The 14291-nt window shown below is 31.9% G+C and overlaps 1 pseudogene; it reads right to left on the minus strand.

The window, feature by feature from the left end:
* Positions 1-55: 55 nt before the first annotated feature.
* LOC128035338 (cation/calcium exchanger 4-like) lies at positions 56-1782 on the minus strand (annotated as a pseudogene).
* Between the last annotated feature and the right edge of the window lie 12509 nt (positions 1783-14291).

The following is a 14291-nucleotide window of genomic DNA, read 5'->3' on the forward strand; positions in this document are numbered from 1 at the left end:
ATTTTATGGCTTAAATGCAAAATTGATGTGTTTTTTACATTTACCAGTTTGTTTCGTTCGCATGTGACATTTATTTTTAATTAAAGGGTAAATTCACTAATAGTCCCTCAACTTTGGAGTAGTTGACAAAACAGTCACTCAGATTTCAATTTAGTCATTCAACTTTCGAAAAATAACAAAACAGTCACCACTAATCATTATTCGTTATGTTTGTAATGGAATTATCATTTTCCGTTACAGACTTTCATTTTCCATCCCCCTCTCCCATCCCTCCCTTTTCCTTACTATCCCTCCTCCCACTCTTATGCTTTCCCTCCCCCCCCCCTAACATCGTCCTTTTGCTAACCCTCTTCCCCTACTCTGATTCTTTCCTTTCCCTCCCTCCCCCTACTTTGATTCTCTAATAAAGCATTGTTTATCAATCTGGATCCTCTTCTCTACTACACAGAGGGAGACAGACCCTACAACACAACTAACAAAACTACACCACCCAACACACTATTAAGACCCACTTCACCTGTATTTGTCCCCAAAAATGCTGCTATATTGGCAAACACATTTGATGCCCCATTTCCCAGTGGAAGGAGTGAAACCCCAACAACAGTTGGAGGCAACCTAAGCAGATGTGAAAGCTTCTCCAATGAACAACAAAAGTAATTCGCTACCGTGTTGCCTAACAGATAAAACAAAACAGCAAGCCAAACACCCAATACCACATACCCTACTATCCTAAATCCTTTGCAACCACAATAGAAAAACTTAATGTCATCAAAGAATCCATCTGAAGAACATTGGGGATGAGCTTTCAAGAACTCGCATGGATTAGCAAAACCCTCATGATCAAACAATCCATAACACAAAGCAGGGTTGCTCGAGCTTAGGCTCAAATCATTCTCTTGAGCATTCTTATCAGCTAAATTTGATGAATCTGCATCAAGTTCACTAATTTTTCTACGAATAACACTAAAATGATCATACCCATTAGTGAAACCAGGTCCTTGAGTCACATAGTTAATAAGCAGAGACGACTAGCGAATTGAGGGTTTCTTAAAAAATTAACGTAGGTATAGAATAGGAAAATCAGAATCAAAGCAAATAATCCATTGAAAATTCCACAAAATCTAGGATTTTTTAAAGCATAGAGACAATAATTCCTCATTGAGAAACTACTCCAAATTTCCTAGAAAGTGGAATTAGACTAGGGTTTTTAGCAAAAGGAGCTATGAAACCCCAACCCTGAAATTAATAAGAGAACTTGAATTAATAAATTCGACTTACCGATGGCCAAAGCAGCAAACTTAATGATTTTCGAAAGGAAGAGAGAGAGAATTGAAGTAGGGGGAGGGATGGTGGGAGAGAGGGAAGATTAGGTGAAGAGGGTTAGCAAAGGGACAGTAGGGAAGAGGGAGAGGGATGGGAAAGGGGGATGGAAAATGGAAGTTGGTAACGGAAAATGGTAACTCCATTAGGTCTGTAACGGAAAATGGTTAGTGGTGACTGTTTTGTTATTTTTCGAAAGTTGAGTGATTGAATTGAAACCTGAGTGACTGTTTTGTCAGCTACTCCAAAGTTGAGTGACTATTGGTGTAATTTACCCTTAATTAAATAATAAAGTCCATAATCTAAATTATCTTAGAGGAGCTTCTGACCCCTTTTTAGTGCCTTAATTCTTTCAATATATCGAAAAATCTTGCAAAAGGTTCCTACTTGACTTAAATCAATAATAGAAATCTGGAAGAGGCTGTATAGAAAAGACTTAATAGGGCATTTGCTAATGATCATTGCTTCGCCCACTACTTGAATTTATTGATTCTAAATTTACTCATCATTCATTCAAATCATAGCCCGATGATCATGTTTACCAATAAAAGACCCTATCGTTTTGAGGTAACGTGAACTCTTCACCCTTAATGTAGAGAGATTATACAAGAGGCATGGAACTCACAAATTGAGGGATCCCCCCTCTTATAGCTTGGTTTGTAAAATTAAAATTACTAGCTCTTCTCTTCCTAAATGGAATAAAGATGTCTTCGATGATTTACATAAGAGAAAGCTTGATATGAAAAATGCTTTAATGAAGTATCAGTCTAATCTATCCTCTTCTCTATCTCTTAAGAAAGAGACTTTAAAGCAAATCTAGAGTTGCTCGAGAACCAGGAACAATTACATTGGCTCCAAAAATCTAGGCTTCAATGGATTAAATTGAGAGATGGGAATACTAATTTTTTTCATCTTATGACCAAGCTCAACAGAGCAAGGGATAGAATTGAAGGAATTTATGACTCCAGTAATATTTGGGTTGACAACCCTTCCTTTATTAATCAAGTATTCATTGACTATTTTGAAAAATGTTTTTCTGACGCTTCTACTGTGAATCATGATTCTATTTTGGAATGCTTACGCTCCCTGAACATCCCACGCTGCTCCCAAAATGACTTTTTTTTTCTCAACCAACCTTTTATTGGTAATGAAGTCAAAGAAATTGTTTTTCAATAGGAGCTCTTTTTCCCTTTGTTGGTGCATGAGAATAAAATAAACTTATGAGAAATTAACGAAGGTTTCAAGACGTATATCAATGTCACTTTAAGGTTCTATTCGCCCTCACCTATATTTTAGTGTGTAAAGGAGTTATTGACAAATGAACCTTGATGATACAATGAAACCTAATGATTGTCAACGTTTTGGACTAACGAAAATTGTCCGTTGAGCATTGAGCGGAGCATAGTAAGAGTATCAAATTTTATAAAAAAATATTAGGAATATTAGAAGATGGAGGAGAATAGGAACAAACCCTTGTTTCTCAACTTCTAATGTGTTTTTAATATATCGAACAAATGAATTTTAACTCAAATTTATAAGAGTTCTTATGTCTCTTCATAGAGACATAAGCTGCTAAATGGGTAGTCACATCTTTTAGCAATAAATATAATTATCCAATAGATATTTCTTGAATAATTATGATCCTTTGTTATTAATTAAGTAATATAACTTTTGGTAATAAGAGACATTACTCATCATTATGAATAATGACAACTCTTGGTTAATAACCAAAGGACATAACTTTTGAATTACTTATAAATTTTCAATTATAATCATTGGAACATTATAAATATTTTGAAAATTTACCAACAATCTCTTTGCCCTAATCCTAATGGTATTCATTCTATCTCTCTCTTGATTCTCTATTGGCTCAAATTTAATGATACTATTACTGAGGAAACTAGAAGATTTTACACTCTGGTTGCTAGTACCCTCTAGAAATCTTGAAATGAGCTTGTTTTCACAAATATTGATCCCACTCTTATTAGAGCCATAATCAAGATTAATGGTTTCGCCCAATCTGTCCTTAACTCTTTCAATGATGAATCTCTACCTAACTCTCAAACATTTTGTCTTAAGACTTATCCAATTTGAATCTCATTTGTCCCCTTGGACCCTTTGCCTAAATCTCTCCATTGATTGCCACAAGAGTCTTATAGGTGGAGTTGCGATCGCCCAAAGGACTAGATGAATCTCAGTTGATTTCTATCAAAAGCTACAAATTTATCAACAAACTCCAAGCTAGAATCTTTACGATGCGATCTATATTGATTTCTCTCAAATTAAATAATGTTGATCGTTGTGGTCTCCTCAACAAGATAAAAAAAATAGATTAATATTGTTCTCGGGCACACTATTGCAGGGTGGAAACTCTTAAAAGGAAACAAAATAGTGGGCAACTTGTGCTTCTAAAACATTCATGGTCATAACTTGGTTTGCAAATTGTACCAAAAAAAAAAAAGAAGAAGAAGTGCAAGGTTGATTTCCTTATTACTATTAGAAACCAGTATGGTTTTGATCTACGTTACACTTTAAATTGATTATATGTTTGTGTCAAATTATAAAGTACAAATTTCAAAGGTCAGAATATGATTTAAGTTCTTATGCACTTTATTAATCCTTCTACTTTTGGATTTAAAAATTGAGTTCGATTATTATCAACGCTAAAATTCTTCTATTAAATTTACTAGTGTAACATTTTAAAATTAAAATATTTACTTGGTAGTCATGTAACAATAAAATAACATTAAAAATATTAATGTAGATTTTTCTTAAAATACTCATTCGAACTTGTCATGGTGAAATAGCTTCTTCTTTTTTGTTGGGATAGTGTTCTTAAGAAAAATTGATGTCAATATTTTGATTGAAATAGTTATATAATGTCAAAAAAAAAAAAGCAAGATGAATCCCAAAAAAAATGGAAAGCCACGTGTTAATCTCTAGGATCTTAAAGACATACAAATTATACATAACTACGTAAAAAAAGAACAGAATTGGTACACCCACGTGTCAACAAAGGAGGCAAGCCTTAAAACCTCCTTCCTTTTACAAATAGTTATATAAATAAATTCAATTCATCATCCAAAAATACAAACATAAAATTACAAAAGGTTTTCAACTTCTACCAACTAGAAATGAATCAATAATTAAATCCAACTATATTATATATCTGCAGCAATATAGTAGTAATAGTAGTTTCATGAACTCAACACACCTTAAATTCGAGATTAGCCTTTTCTTTCATCCCCACCTCAAGTATTTCTATGTCGTTTCATTGTGATAGGATCGCGATTCAATGAGAAGTGGTAGAAAAAGTGAAAGAGGAGGCGAAAGGAAAATATTGCGCGAAGTATTGGCTTCCACCACCGCTACCTTTGTTGCCATTATGTTTATAAAAATGTCAAAGAGGAGGCGGAAGGAAAAGATTGTGTTAAGTATTGGCTTCCACCGCTGCTACCATTTCTGTCAGTATAGTTATAAAAGTTGAAATTGTTATTGTAATTTTGGATTCCTCTGGCCATCGATGTGGAAACCAATGTTTAGGAGAATTGCTCATTACTATAAATAGTGACAACTCTTGGTTAATAGCCAAGTGACATAGCTTTTGAATAAATTGTAACTTTTCAATTATAACTATTGGAACATTATAAATATCTTGAAAATATTCAAAAAATCTCCCATCACTTTCAAAATATTCTAGATTTTGATAATCTTGGAAATTGATTGCATAAATGAAAGTTATGCAATCGATTGCATAAAATATTCAAAAAATTAACTTGAGCGAGCCTGTCAATTAATCGACGACATGGCTATGAACTCGTACATGTGGCTAAATAAGAGATTCTCATATTGCTAGAAGCCATCAACGACGAAAGCAGTCCTGAACTTGAAACTGAAAATTAGACTTGAGATCAAAAATTGTGGCCTCAGAACCCAAAACCGAGATTAAGACCCAAAAACTAGTTGAATCAGGCTTGGTATGTGAAACTGAGACGATGATCCAACCGGTGGCTGGGCCGGACCAGTTAGGCCATCACTAGGTCAAGACCGAACCGGCTCAGGGTGTCGTGAGGGTGTTGCACCTGTAATGGCACATAGAACCCAAAACCAAGATCAATACCCAAAAACTGGTCGAATCAGGCCTGATATGTGAAACTGGGAAAATGATCCAACAGGTGGCTAGATTGGACCAGTCGAGCCGTCATTAGGTCCAGACTAAACCGGCTCGGGGTGCCGTGAGGGTGTCGCACCTGCGATAGCACATTGGACACGACAATGCCGGCAACAGCTGAGCAGTGGAGGAATCCCACTCCTACTGGGACTCTAGTGGATAAGTTGATTTCAGATTAATTATTTCAAAAATAATATTATTTTAATTAATTTAATATTAAATTTAATTTAATTCTTATATTAATATTACTTTATTAACTTAATATTAAAGTGATTATCTTAATATTAATTTTAATTAAGATAAATATTCTATTAATTTAATAAATTCAATATTAAATTTAATCTAATATTTATCCCGATAAGTATTATATTAATTTAATATTAAAGTGATTAAGTTTAATAATAGTTGAACTCTTTAAACTCTTCCTATATAAGAGAGTTATGGGTTATTATTTTTTACACACTTGAATTTAAGATAAAGTTATAGAGGGAAAATTCTCTGAAGAAATTATTTTAGAACATTTCTAGAGATATTTTTTTTGATTTTGATTAAGTGTTTATTACTTTAGATATCACAACCAAATTCTAATTTTGGAAAACTTTTTAAAACTCTATTTTTTCCTTAAACTTATTTTCCGCTGTGTTTTCCAAACCCAATTTTCCAACACTGTGGTGTCGCAACACCGGCGTGGCAGAAAGCAATTAAAAGTCAAGGGTATTTTCGTCTGCACAATGCATCTTATTCAATCTAATTACTTGTATTTGACCTAATTAGGGCAGAAACCTTTTGCTATATATATATATATATATATATATATATATATATATATTAATACTTTGGTTAAGTTAAAAGGGGGGGGTTTTGGAAACTCATTTTAGAGTAGATTTTAGGATTTTATTTCAGTTATAAGTTTATTTCAATTTAGTCTTATTTTAAAACATAGAATTTTCTCTATTGCTCAGACTTGGATTCTATTAGACTCCAAGCTTTTATTCCTTCAGTAATTTATAGTTTCTTTTTGGTCGTCAATTGCAATCAATGTTATCTCGACAACTGTTAAAAAGATTTTCGCTCCGAAGTGCATTCAAATACTAAATAGATCTTTATTCCTTTTTCTTTAGTTTAATTTGCTCTGCATGTTTAAATTGAAGTTAGGAAATTGTGCATCTAGAGTTATGAGTAGTTAAATTCCTTAAGGAGATTAATGATCGGATGTGGGATTAATTAATTGAAGAAATAGGGTTTGACTTAGAATTAGTTGGATTAAATTATGTATGCTTAAACTCTAGATTGACAACCTTAAGAAGTAATTTAGGTAAATGAGGTCGAGAGAATGGTTTACCGAGCATCTCTTAATTTAACTCGGTTTAAATGGTGAGGTTGAGAGATAAGTTGTTTTTATTGATTAATTAATTAGTTAGCCAAGAGGTAATAACTGGTTAGTTAGTAATTAATTCATTAAAACCCGAGTTCTGAAGTTAATTATGACCACTAATGTGAGTTAATCTTATGTTTGTTTGTCATATGAGTCAATTTTGATTGTTAATTTGTTTTCCTTAGTTTTATCTAATTTATGTTATTTTTGTTATTTAATTTTAATTTGATTTTTCGTACAATGATTTTATATTATCACTATTTAGTCTTGTTAGTGTAGGAAATAATTTTTAGTTTAATTCAACCTCCTTTGGGAACAATCTTTCGAATAATTCTCGAAATGTTTCGTTGTAACACTTTATTATATTACAATTTGACATGTATACTTGCGAACACCGTTGTTTAATTTTATATCTTTTTTGTTGTAATATTTCCAACCCATACGTTCACACGTCTAGCGGTGTTTAGTTACCCCCATAGGATATCCTCAATCTCTTTGGAATAAATACGCTCTCCCAATATGATCCTATTTTATCTCATGGTAACCATTACATTTTCTTTCATGAAAAGTCAATTACTATCAAATAGTAATTAAGTCATTCATCGCAAAGACGAATGGCTCATGACTACATTTATTTTTCATCTATCATGTAATGTCAATGAAAGGGTAAACCACACTAATTGAGTAAGGTTGTATATAAAAAGACTAGTAATAATTCTATTTATTCAATAAAAATAAATTAATAACTAGTGAGGTATGAAGTTAAAAACTAAAAATGTTGAAAGAAAGATTGAAAATAAAATATGAAAAATCAATATGATAATATTTTAGTTAAAGGTGAAACCTCATATTTGATTTATGGATTTGATCATTAATGTAAAATAAAATTTCAATATTCTTTAGTAAATAGTTATAGGGCCTGAGAGGCGGTGGTTTACTCTATGGCGAATGTCAATGGTTTGAGTTCGTTTATCTCCAACTTGTAAACTTAGCCGAAACAAAGCTATATGATAGTACCTAATTTTTCTGATTTAGAGGTTAGTTCGATTTATGATTTATCATTCATGGACGTTGATAAGATCCTTCCATTTCACTTAGTAGCATCTTAGTATGATATAGCCTTAAATTAAAGTAAAATAAAGTTAAGGGTGAGGTTCAAACGAGGAAAGGCTTACGGTGGGTACCTAGGCACCCAAAGACGATGAAGGGTGTAGTTAGTGATTTTCAATTGTTTTAATATAATAAACTTAATTATAAATTCCATTAATTAAATTTGCATAAATTATTTTAATCTTATCCAAATATATTTTCAAGTGTTACAAATTCATAACTAAAGTTTCTAAATGGCTTAAACTTTCTACAAAAGTTTTTGATATCCATCAAATCATTTAAAATGTTTCTAAGCCACATTTTTTAAAGTTCCCAATCATGTCTCGAGATCAAGTAAGCCTGTCTCTAGATTGACCAACATCGAAACTAAAAATGCTTCAAATAAACCTTGTCTCGAGACAAAAGACATATTGTCTCAAGCCCAGGCAACACCAAAACTAAGGTAGGCTTCAGGGGAGCCTTGTCTCAAGATAATCGAGCAATTGTCTCGAGATATGCCTATTATGTGTCGATACCTCAGGCTCCAGTGATCATATTTGTTCTTCCTGTCTCTAGACTAGGGCTGTATGTCTCGAGATATATTATGGCAAATTGTATTAAATGCACAAAATAAATGCTCACAGTGGCTAGAAACTCTCTCCAACGATTCCAAACGCCTAGAAATTAGTTAAAGGGTATATATTCAAGTCAAGAATAGAAATTAAGAGAAAAGCATCAAATTCTTTATTTATTCATTTTCTCTTGTATGTATCTCTTAGGTGCTTACTGTTAGATATTTTTATCATTCTCATATCAGTTCGTTGATAGAGCTAAACACTTGTAAACACACTGTTAAGTATGACTCCTATTTTTAGTCAAATTTGAGAAATAATCTTTCAGTTAAACTCTGTTTATTTATTTCAGTCAAACACTGATTAGTTTAGATTATTTTATTATTATTTGACATATGAATTTAGCCTATAAATAGGCTCTTTTACAACCTTAGTAAAAACACCCATTAGAGATTAGAACTCATAACACATTTAGAGAATTTTGTGTTTACGTTTTGAGAGTTCTTTGTTTTCGCGGTTTAGTTTTTATCTCCATCTTTTGTACTCTTCGCTCTTTTGCCATTATAGTAAAATTATCTTTGCCCGTGGTTTTTTATCCTCTTTTGAGGGGTTTTTCCACGTTAAATTTGTGTGTTCAATTTCTCAATTTATTCCGCTATTTTTGTTACTTGTTGTTTAATCGGGCCGATTCCTAACAAGTGGTATCAGGCTAGTTCAAAGATCAGCCCATTCAGATATGGCAACAACAAGGTTTGAAATTGAGAAGTTCGATGGTGAGACAAATTTCAATCTGTGGCAAGTTCGGATGATGGCAATTCTAGTTCAATCCGGTTTGAAAAATGTTGTTACCGGGAAAAAGCCTGAGAATCTAAATAAAACAGAATGGGAAGTGCTTGATGAAAATGCCTTGTCTGCAATCCAGTTGTGCCTCGCGAATACGGTATTGCAGGAGGTATTGATGGAGAATACCTCATTCGCCTTGTGGAAAGGGTTAGAAACTCTTTATGCGACTAAGTTTTTGGCTAACCGTTTAGTGTTGAAACAACGTCTATTTACGTTTCGCATGAACGAAGGTGAGCTTCTTAGAGATCACATCAGTCAATTCATTACTCTTTTAAATGATTTAAAGAACGTTGAGGTTCATATTGATGATGAAGATCAAGCTATGCTATTATTGTGCTCTTTACCCCCTTCATACAAGTCTTTCAGGGAGACCCTGATTTATGGCAGAGACAAAATCTCGTTCGAAGATGTGAAGAGTCTTTCGTTAAGTAGAGACAAACTCGACAATGAGCTTCATTTGGATAGCAAGGCAGATAGGCAAGCTTCCGTTTTAGTAGCATCAAAGAAACGAGACAAAAGGTGTCACTATTGTAAAAAGTTAGGTCACATCAAAGCAGATTGTTATAAACTGCGAAATAAAAGAGCTGCTGAGAGTAACGATGAAGATGTAGCTGGTGTTAATTTGATCGATGAAAGCGGTGATGATTTCTTGTTAGTGTCAACGAGTGATAACTCCAAGCTCACGTCTGAGTGGATCCTAGATTCGGGATGTTCTTTCCACATGTGTCCCAATAGAGAATGGTTCTCTACATACAGTTCGGTTGAAGGTGGAGTTGTGCGCATGGGAAACGATTCATCTAGTCAGGTAATTGGTATTGGTACTGTTAAAATTAGGATACACGATGGGACGATTAGGACACTCTCAGATGTCAGGTATGTACCTTATTTACGAAAGAATCACATCTCCTTGAGTATTTTAGACTTGAAAGGATGCGGAATCAACATCGAGTCAAACGGCATTAAAGTATCTCGTGGAGCTCTCGTTTTGTTAAAAAGTAAAAGAACTGGCAGTCTTTATATTCTGAAAGGTTTTACAATGACCGGTGAAATCAGACGTCCCTCGTCCATTACAGAGTCGAAGTCAACTTGTTTGGAGCAGAGGCAACTTGGTCATAGGAGGGAAAAAAATGTATGACCGTTTCGTTGAAGAGAGGTTCTCTTTTGGATCAGGTTTTGAAAAGTTAGGGCACTGTGTTCGTGAAAATCAGACCCGGGTTAGTTTTGATTTGGCAGTGTACAAGTCGAAGGCTAGAAGTCTTCCAGTTTCTAAGCACAGATTCGACTCAGTTAATTCCCTGCATAGTTCAAGATAGGCTCGTGGCGGGCTTTGGCAAAGATGGCGTTGTGAAAATATGAGTCAAGGTGGACATTTGTTAAGTATGACTCCTATTTTTAGTCAAATTTGAGAAATAATCTTTTAGTTAAACTCTGTTTATTTGTTTCAGTCAAACACTAATTAGTTTAGATTATTTTATTATTATTTGACATATGAATTTAGCCTATAAATAGGCTCTTTTACAACTTTAGTAAAAACGCCCATTAGAGATTAGAACTCATAACACATTTAGAGAATTTTGTGTTTACGTTTTGAGAGTTCTTTGTTTTCGGGTTTTCGGGGTTTAGTTTTTATCTCCATCTTTTGTACTCTTCGTTCTTTTGCCATTATAGTAAAATTATCTTTGCCCGTGGTTTTTTATCCTCTTTGGAGGGGTTTTTCCACGTTAAATTTGTGTGTTCAATTTCTCAATTTATTCCGCTATTTTTGTTACTTGTTGCTTAATCGGGCGATTCCTAACACACACACCTTTGAGAGCTTTTATTGTTTACATCTTTTCTTAAGGTTTTTGAGGTATAAAACCTTAAGTAATTTGTAAAGGGTTTTAGTTAAGCTACAAAAACTAGAAAGGGCTTTAGTTTAGCCACAAAAACTAGGGGAAATGTTTTATCTTAACCTTGTGAAAAAGGATAGGGATTGTAAATGTAACAACCTGATTTTCAATGGTATAGGAAAATACAGTTTTGGAATCTTATTTTCGTAAATCAAGTCCGTAAATATAAAATAAGAACATTTACAAAGTTAATATGAAAATATGCTAAAGAATGGTTTAGTAATTTCATCGATAAAATAGTTAATTAAAGCTCAAGGACTAAAGAATGGTCAAGTAATTTTAAGAATCAAGATACATAATGTGTAAAAGCGAGGGATAAATTTGTTGAATTTTTAAAGTTAGGACCAAGTTGATAGAATTTATAAATATTGGAGGGTTAATTTGTTATTATGCCAATAAAAAGGCTTTCGTTAGTGATTTAACAAATGATTGACTAAAATATAAATTTTTAAACCTAGGTAACAAAAACAAAAATACCCCAATAGTTAAATATTTATTTTATAATTTACCCTTTAAATTTATAATGAATTGTTAACATATATTTATAATAATTTTACATAGTTGTGTGTGCGCTATTATTAAAGTTATTAATTGAGTGAGTTTTATGAGTTAATCGAACATCAATTCAGTTGAGAAATGATTAAATGTCATTTACTTTTTACAAAGTAAAAATACTAATCAAGTATATTTTTATTAATTTTATTTTATTAATAAAATATTATAGTAACCTTAAAAAAATAAAATAAAATATTATGATACATTTTAACTTAAAACACATCTTTTAAAACCTTTTAATTTAACTATCTTAATCAAAACCTCATGATTATATTTATTACATATTTTCTTTTTGCAAACCGTAAGTAATAAGAAGAAGAAAAAAATGTGCAGTTATAGTTTGGGTGGAGTAAAATTAGATTCAATTCGAAAAAATCGGAAAAAAATCGAATTTCGAGTTAATCGAATTGAGTTATTTGAATTATACTCGAATAAGTAATTTGAGTTCCGAGTCGAGTTGAATTTTACAATTCAAATAATTTGAGTAACAGGTTGGTATAAATTCTCTTTTGGTCCTTGTCAATTTTGAAAATGAGCAAATTGGTATCTCTCAACAAAAATTATAAAAATAATTCAAAATATTTAATAAAAAATCCAAAATTTATATTTAAAAAATTCTAAAGAATATGCAAAGAAAGTTAATTTTTTAAAAATCTAAAATAATAATTTTCGAGACTTAAATAAGTTAATTAATGATTGAAGTTTATCATACTAAAGTATATTTTATTATTATTTTACTTTGAAATTTTTTTAAATATATATGGTTTCAAATTTATGTATTCTAATATGTAATTAGTTATATAGTAATAAGATTTTAATTTGATATGTTTAATTTTTTAAGTTAACTCGAATAATTTCACCCGATTCGACTCAATTCGAATTTCATTTCACTTGAATCGATTCAAAAAATATATATAATCGAGTTAGTATGATAAAATAAGACTCGTCAACTTGATTTATTCAAAAAATTTCACTCGATTCAATCTAACGCTCATCCCTAGAGTTAATTTTACAGAAAATTACTTAAAACCCCAGCTTATTTCCCAACGGATAATTTTCAAAGGGCCCACCTCCTACAGAAATGGGCCCCATTAGACAAAAGACTTATTTTCTTGGATGATGTTTGATGAGATTGTGGGCCTCTGCTTGTTTTGTTCTCTGCACATTTCATGCTTTTGCTTTTGCTTGGAATTTGGGGACTGATAATATAAAGAAATAAATAACCTTAAATAATATAAATATTTGAATATATATCAAAATATGTATACAACACCTTAACTTAGGGTGGGTTTGGACCGGTGATTGGATGCAGTGCGGTGCGTTTAGCTTACTTTTTGTCTCACGCTACAATATCTAATCTCACCGCCACCGCTGTCTTTACACTAACCGCAGGTAAATGCACCGCCCATCCAAATTCACCTTTACTCTTTTAGAAGTTAACAATGGTGTTTTCAAACAACTCCTTAGTTTTATGCATGAGACAATCCTTAGTTTTAACTCAACAATAAAGATCCCTGATCAGTTCCAAAACAAGTTAACAATGGTGTTTTCAAACAACTCCCCCTTTTCGTACAAAGCTCACATCAATATAAATGTAAAACTCATGTTCTTATAATAGAACTTGACACGTGTCACCAATTTACTACTCAACTTACACTACTTTTGGAATCCAAATCCAAATTCTACAATCCCAAGTTTCCAACAGCTATTTAAGTGAATCTTTAACACTGAGTTGGTGTCACGGGTTAACTAGGTACCTACTCGATTAAGAAATTACAGAAATATCCTTTCGTAATTAAATTATTTTTAACAAAAACCAAGAAAAATATGCATATAGTGATATTTGAACTCTCGTCAATTGAACTAGTAAAACTTTAAATTTATCACTCAATCAAAACTTTATTTTATCTTTTTGATGCATTATATTTTCAATATGAACAAGTTATTATCCCCACCAATTGTATATCTTAATAATATTGTTAATTGATTTGGTGTCACAAGTTAACTCGACACTAACTCGCAATTGATGATAAAACCATAATAAATAATTGTAGTGCATTTAGCGTTGTTTATTTGATGTATTTATGTGTTTAAATTTTGTTTTACTCATAATTTAATATATTTTTGTTTTAATATCATATATATTTCATGTGTTATTATGGTTAATTAGTTTCAAACCATACATTTGATTGTATGTTATTTTAAACAAACATTTGTGTTATAAATATGTGGTTTCCACGCACGCATTACGTGTGATAGTATTTCTAGTATAAATTAAGATTGAGCACTAAATACAAGTTCAAATTTGACATGGAGTATGTTTAAAACTTGTTGATTAAATTATAAACATGTTTGTATCTATTATATGATAATTTAGATTTCACGTATTATAAAAATAACGTTCTAAATTTTATTTTTTAACATATTAGATACAAGTTACCCGTACACATGTATTTACAAATATGTTCCACGTGGTA

The sequence above is a fragment of the Gossypium raimondii genome, chromosome 12 (assembly GCF_025698545.1).
Source record: "Gossypium raimondii isolate GPD5lz chromosome 12, ASM2569854v1, whole genome shotgun sequence".
NCBI classification, from domain to species: domain Eukaryota; kingdom Viridiplantae; phylum Streptophyta; class Magnoliopsida; order Malvales; family Malvaceae; genus Gossypium; species Gossypium raimondii.